The following is an 8,422-nucleotide window of genomic DNA, read 5'->3' as shown; positions in this document are numbered from 1 at the left end:
CCATTTTAGCATCGGAATAGTCCACCCACCTGTACTTTGATAACCCATTTTAGTGCCGCTTTGATCCGTCTACTTGTATTTCGAAAACCAATTTTAGCGTCAGCTAGATTAACCTGTCCACGTGTATTTCGATAGTCCATGTTAACGCCGGATTAATCCGTTCACCTGTATTTCGATAGCCCATATAAGCGAAAACTTACATAGTTGAACAACATCACCATACTAAAACCATCAACAGGTATTTGTGCTGGACGTTAATGATTAATTAAGTCGTTTCGTTTACAATTTGCTTAATTATGGAATAGATTTTGTTGAATTAAGACAGAGGAAGTATCGACGAACCTGCAATTAAATCAAGACAAGACAGTGAGAAGGAACTTTGGCGATAAATATATCCGATTTTTTACTCGCTAAAATATCATATCATTGTGCCAAAGGGAAAATCAGCAATCATTGAACGAATGAGTCTGCGATCAATAGCGGGTTACATTTCTTGTAATGCCCCGAGGTAATCTTCAACCTTAAACATATATATAGTGACTGAGCATAGTCTGAACGTTGCAATTATTCCCTTTACATCGTAAACCTCGGAAAGGATTAAATGTTTAAATAATTTACGAAAGACGAAAATACGAAATACGAAATATTTTATTAAAGAAAGCTCAATTATGAACATAATCATTGATAGCATAGAAATAACAAAGAATAACATTTAAACAATCTTAACTAAAATTAATACTACACAAGTATCAAAGTATATGTGTTCCACGGGAGTTACTCTAGTGTAAAAAATATAAGTAATCATTTTATATTTTAACTCATCATAGATATCAGGACTAAATTTTGTATATACGCCAGACGCGTGTTTCGTCTATAAAAGACTCATCAGTGACGCTCGAATCCAAAAAAAGTTAAAAAGGCCAAATAAAGTACGAAGTTGAAGAGCATTGAGGACCAAAATTCCTAAAAGTTTTGCCAAATCCTGCTAAGGTATTCTATATTATAAGCAGCAAACAAAACATTTCACACTTATATTCTAAGTAAAAAACACATGTTTATGTACTTAGATATACTTTTACACACATCAGTGTCTTCATTACTTAACAACCACATAAACTGAGAATCAGTACTGGAATTAGTATTGTTTTTATTTAAACAGTTGTATATTAATTCCTTCCTTAAATGAGAAAATTTTTGACAATTTAATAAAAAAATATAACTTGAACTCATCTTCAGCCAAATTTATATTACAGTTCTTACAAGTCCTATTATCTATAGAAGTTTTTGGTATAGTGTATCTACCAATTTCAATATGAAGTTTATGACTGCTGGTCTGGTCATACTTACTCTATCATTATCATTATTTACAACAGATAAATATTTTTCAAATTTAAAAATATTCTTATATAATCTATATGTTCTCAACTTATCACTAGTTTGTAATTGCTGAGACCACTGCTTTTCAAATTTACACTTAAGATACTTTCTGAATACTAATTTATTTACTGCTTATAGTGTTAATAGACTTGACGATAACAATTCATCATGAATTTTATGTGTCCCAAGCGCTTCTTTGGATTTCAGAATTCAAGAGGAACGCTCAAACCCCAAGACGGAATCGCCAAGAATAGCTAACTCCAGATAAGATGCAAGAGGGAGTTTGAACTAACTACATCCACCGTCCATGCATTTTCTTTAGGGGGGAGGGATTACAATAAAATATTTGACAGTTGTTGTACATTGGTTTGATGTGTTTTATCATTTGATTTTGCCATTTGATTAGGGGCATTCCGTTTTGAATTTTCCTCGGAGTTCAGTATTTTTGTGATTTTACTATTTGCTAGGTTATTAAATCATACCATATCCATTGTAATGATAAAAACAATCAACGAAAGGTTGTCGTGATTGTGGTTTAAAATTTAGGAATTTCACACTAAGGAAATAGATAATATGTTTCAATTACCACTAACTTCGGCATGTCATTATCAAATCTGACCCCAAAAAGTCAAAGATTTGAAATTAATTGATGCAAAGTCTTACCGTATTATATTTTGCACATTTCGAAAAGCTCCACAGGAAGTTACGTTTCTTGCAACTTAACATTTTGGTTTTGATTTGAGGTTTACCAGAATTGTTAATTCATTTAAATTTCAAAGTATTGCATATGGTCTATAGATGAACAATACAACCTTTTGTATTTCTTTTATAGGTCAAAGTCAGGGCTGAAGAGGAACATATTTTACATGCCATATATGAATTATATATGTTGAAATTCAACGAATATTATTTTGTGTAAGAGCAGAAAATGACTTTGTACAAACTTGTGAATTTTAGGAAAATCATTGAAACGAGAATGAAATGAATATATTCTACAGGACCAAAGGATAAGCAAGATTAAATTGAGAATATAAAATGGGTAAGCGTCCAAGAGACAACAACCCCAATAAAGAGAAGAGAACAGCATAAGACAAGCAACCGCTCATTTTCGGCTGATTTTTATCATAAGCCTGAAAATAAACTGACATTTGACTTGATTGAAATGACGATTCTATGTACTGTTTTTTTTTATAAACAAACCACAGATATGTTTTTTGAAATTACATTATGTATGCAACAAAATATGCTGTTTTTCTAAAATCATAAAAAATAATGTATTATTTATTTCCAAAGAATATTTGCATAAATTTATGGCAGACTTACGAAAAAATGTTTTTCAAAATTTCGCTCGTGTTCATCTTTTGCTACAAACAGTTATGTGCATCTGTCCATAGTATAGAAATGTCAAAGAACCCGAATTCGAAATTAGGTGTAAATATCTAAAATTTGGACCCCATTTCTCTAAAAGAAACATATATATGAAGGCATATAATAAAGATATATTTGAAATGGTGAAAACTGTCAAATGTCTATCAAAATATCACATGTGGGATCAAAACTGTACCGCATGCCTTTCAGGAGAAAAAATCGCATTCACTAACTACAGTAAAGTTCGAACGATTGGTATACAGAAAGTTATTTCACGAGATTAAAACGAAACTAGTTTGTTTCATTCCTGTATTTTTGGTAATGATTGCATTCTTACATTCAAATGCATGGAACAATGTACTTGATGTATTCAAACAAAATGACTGACTGAAACAAAAACACTTTTTGTTCAAGAAATGCTTTTACCTTCTTAATATGCTTATATATTTTATTTCACAAATCTAGCATTCAAAGTCATTTTACAATTTATAATGTACATGTACCTTTTAAAAGACATTGATATTACATACATCATAAACTTGTAGGTAATTCAAAAGTGACTAAAAATAACTGAAGATACCAATGACATTGATATCATTTTTGTTTAAAAATTACCTGAAACTAAACCGGAATTAATTTGTTGAATATTGTTTACAAATTTCAGTACGTTTACAAATTAACTAGCTACTTCAAACAAAAAATTCTTTGAAACTGATATTATCAAGATGATTGATTTCTTGATTGACAACATATTTGTTACGTTCGGAGGACGTGTTTTTCAACAGACTATCGGCATTCCAATGGGAACGAATTGTGCCCTTCTTCCTGCCGACTTGTTTCTTCATTATTACGAGGCTGACTTCATACAGGAACTTCTTAGGAATAAAGATAAGAAGTTAGCTATATCGTTTAACTCTACTTTCCGCTATATAGATGATGTTCATTCACTAGATAATTCAAAATTTGATGACTATGTCGAACGCATCTATCCCATTGAACTAGAGATAAAGGATACAACAGATACAGTTAAGTCGGCCTCATATCTTGACTTACATCTAGAAATTGACAATGAGGGAGCTAACACTGAAAGAATAGCCAAAATCCACATTAGGTCAAGTTTGCTCGAGGTAGTTGGTACTAACTACGTTTAATTTCAAGACATTTTTGGACGCAAATTATAGTATTAAAAAATAGTATTACAAACGTGATAATAAATAATTAAAAAAGACTAACACGTTCACTTTTGCTAGGTTGTGGATATTATAGCATATAAGTCGTAAAAGAAATGAAAACAAGGTGCTAATATGACATGTTTATAACTACAATTTTAGGAAATTCAAATTAAGGAAAGAAAACACATGCAGTTTTAATTATCTACTGTGGATATCTGTTACGTGGGTACCAATTTGTTGTGGATTGAGGAAACACGAATTACTCGTGGATATTGGATTCGTGGTTTGCCAAATTCTGCAAACAATCCTATAGTTAATTGGCACTTTGTTAAACATCTCAATTCCTGGTTTAAATTAACCCACGAAATTAATGAAAAATGGTATCCCACAAATATTAATTAATCCACAATCTCAAATCTCACCCAAAAGTCAAAGATAAAAAATTAGTTGATGCATGGTCAAGTTTCTTATCGTTTTATATTTTGAACGTTTTGAAAATCACAACAGGAAGTCACAGATAAGTTTCTTGCATCTTAACATTTTGGTTTTAATTTGAGGTTTACCAGGCATGTCAATTTATTTAAATTTTAAAGGATTGAATATGATATGTAGGTGTGCAAATAAAAACTTTCATAATTCTGTTATAGGTTAAAGTCAGAATTTTTTTATTTTATATTTTAAGATATCCTGAAATTAAATACTGCTGAATGATACGAATATTATAGTGAATAGTGGTATTTATTAAATCAGAGTCATATGTCTCTTGCTGAACATATTATTGTACCTGTGTGTGCAGTTAAATAATACTAGTACAATATTTATAAATATTCAGCAATAACCTTATATTGTAAAGTAGAACTCAAAATTTGATGCATTTAAATTCAATTCTGTCACCGACGTTATAATTTAAACCAATAATGCACTAGTGTATATGCCAATTAAAATCGCATGCCAATTCGAACGTTCCTAAAATCAGGTATTTCAGTACAAACAGTAAATATTCTAATAAACATTTTTGTTGGCCAAAGAACAATATCCTAGTATGATGAACAAAAAGCCATACAAACATACAGTTACCATTTGACGAACGGTACAGTAAGCATAAGATAGCGACGGTTATCTTAGAAAACTGATTGAAATGAGAATGCAAATGGATAAATGGTTATATTCTAGAGGATCATACGCTCATTTATTTGCTAAGCAGTTTGGTCAAACCGACAGTAACGTCACTGATTGATGGTGCTATATTCGATTTTACAAGCTATGGATGTAAGAATAAAAGACTACTCGAGGAACTATGTGACCGAAAGAGACATATAAGAATAGCAAAAAGTAAAATCACAAAAATACTGAATAAATCGGAAAGTCCCTAATCACATGACAAAATCAAATGACAAAACACATAAAAAACGAATGGACAAGAACTGGATACACATACGGTAAACTTTGCAGGAGAAAGTTTGAACTATATATATATCTGGATTTTTAACTATATTAAATTTCCTTTTTGTCAAACTTAAAACATGATGATGGTATTGAATTGAAAACAACGATTCACGGTTACTCGGTTATTAATATCAAGCAATATCAACGGTTTCCAAAATGAAATTAACGTGCTAATCAGTTGTGATATGGCTTCAATTGTTTCAATTTCGCCTACCTTTGGAACGATATTTTCAAATCGAGTCCCCAAAAAGCGAAGAATTTAAAAAAAAAAACATCCCATAATTTCGCACATTTTGAAATCCGCAACAGAAAGTCACAGTTAAGATTTTTGCCACGTTACATTTGGGTTTTGATTTGAGGTTAAACATACATGTTAATTCATTAAAATTTTGAAAAAGATTGCATAATACCTGTAGATGTACAATAAATCTGTTAATATTTCCGTTATAGGTTAAACGAAGGGCTAATAGGAATAATTTCTGAATGATATATCATGCAATCAAATGAGTAGAGTTAACTTAACTAATAGTATAGTGAATATTGTTAAGTTTAAAATGTGAAATGTAAATGTTCTTAATAGATATATTTGTTAATCAAAAAACGATATCCCAGTGACATACAAAAAAGCCATACTAACGTACAGATACAAATCGACGAACGGTACAGTAAACATAACGACAACTTTTGAAGGAAAACGATTTAAAAATACTTGCGTTATATTTTAGAGGATCATACGCTCTTGTTCTTGTAAATCGTTTGGGTCAAATCTACAGTATCGTCACAGATTGATTGTGCTACATACTATCTTTCGTGCAACTGCATAAATTATCGGCTCATTTTTTTCAAATACTTAAAATGAATTATAAACACTTCTATGGTGACATCTTAAATATCGCGATGTATTACTCCATTCTGAAAACGATTTGTTATGAGTCCTTTCTACAATGTTCACAAGTAAGCATATTTTTCTATGCAAGCCTCTAAGATAATCTACATTTTTTAAAATTAATATACAAAGTGAGTGGGAATAGTCTGAACATTGCATCGGAAAAGGCTCAATTATTCCCTTTCAATTTCATTTTTTCGGAATGTGTCATTTACTGCTAAGAATTTTAAATAGAAATTGATAATAACAACCATGATTTTGTGCGTTCGATGCGCTTTTCTTGAATAATGAATTCTTCAGGTATGCTGAAACAGCCAAATTGAAAGCAATGCATATATGAATACTTAAATACAATAGGAACATGGGACAAAAGGGACCTACAAAAATAGTAAAATATACACAAGGTCAACTTTGCACGAGGGAGTTGTAATGTATAGAAAGTTAAATAAAAAATACCGAACTTCGAGGAAAATTCAAAACGAAAAGTCCGTAATCAACAGGCAAAATCAAAAGCTCAATCACATCAAACGAATAAACAACAACTGTCATATTCCTGACTTGGTAACTATATCAAATTTACAGTAATTGTTATAGCAAATTTAAAAATGTTCACTGTTAAAATATGTTATTAACATCATGCAATATCAACTGTTTCAAAAATGAAATTAACATGCGAATCAGTTGTGATATGGTTTCAATTTTAGTTTCAATAATCATTTACCTATGATACGGTATTCTCAAATCGAACCCCCAAAAGTCAAGATTTAACAAATCCCTTCTTATATTTCGTACATTTTGTTAAGCACAACAGGAAGTCTCAGTTAAGTTTTTTTTGCAAATTAACATATTGGTTTTGCTGGTTTACCAGGCATTTCAATTCATTTAAATTTTAAAGATTGCATAACATCTGTACAATATATCTGTTGATGTTTCCTTTGTAAGTAAAAGTATTGGCTTAAAAGGAAAAACATAAAAAAAATGTCGTTTCTGCATGATATCAAATAATATGGATATCTGAACGTATATTGTAGTAAATATTGTAAGTCCAGAATAGTATATTGCACGACTTAGCATTTTAGTGGAAATAAACGAGAGACAGCGAGCGTAAGTTATCGTGCAACAATCTTTTTTACGATATTTAAACATATCCGCTGTCAACTGTGCAACAGATATTCCATAACAATTACCCAACTGGTAAAGTTGTATCATTATCAATTTTGAGATGTTAGTCAAGATAGTATTAGACACAATTATACACATGGAAAAAAGTATTGCAACACCTTGATTTTTTAAAATTTGAAAAATCAGCCTCTTTTTTTTTTATGGAATATAATAAAATATGTGTATAATATTATTGAAACATAGTTCACGATAACATTGGCATTGAAACGAACAAAAAATGTTTAAAAAAAAAAATGATTTATATAACCACAATTTCAATAACAAAATGAAGTGTTTTTTGTACAAAAAAACGCATTTGACAAGTTTCACTGTAGTCGAACTTTACAATGTCAGACATTTCAAAATTAATCTTCAGATGGCTGTTCACATCATGGTTGATTGTTATACGCCAAAGAATTAGTACTTTGTGCGCAGCCTCCATTCAAACGGATAACCGCATCTTAACGGCTTCTGATTCCTGCCATAAATCGACTAATTTGTTGCTAAGGTAGCAGCAACCATTTCTGATGAAGGGAATTGTTTATTTCATGTTGTGTTTGAACTGGGGTGTCCTTTCGCTCACTTTCCGCCCAATAGTGGCCCATATAAGCTCAATATGGTTCAAAGCGGGCCAAGGAAGATGAACCAAATTCCATTTGAACATTGGATCTTCCTCCACGATGCTAATTTCCAACTTTGGCGAGCTCTGCACTACATTGGATACGGAAAACTGTAAGTCTGCTCGTTAGCAAAGGTCTCCGAAATGGTATTATCGCACTGTAACCAGTAGCGATGAGTTGATCTCGAACAGTTCTTGTTAAAAGGCTCTTGTATGGCCACCACTCTCATTTTAGGATTGTCTTGTATGCAATGGGTTTCCTTCTGACCAACCTTCATTATGCTTGATTTTATCTAGCAAATGGAATAGGGGGTCTTCATTATCTCAGAAGGTCTTTTACAGCGTTTATTGCCTGATTTTTATTCTCAAAACGACTTCAGTGGCATGGTGATG

This window comes from Mytilus galloprovincialis, chromosome 4 (genome assembly GCF_965363235.1).
Source record: "Mytilus galloprovincialis chromosome 4, xbMytGall1.hap1.1, whole genome shotgun sequence".
NCBI classification, from domain to species: Eukaryota; Metazoa; Mollusca; class Bivalvia; order Mytilida; family Mytilidae; genus Mytilus; species Mytilus galloprovincialis.
This window is presented reverse-complemented; position numbering follows the sequence as displayed.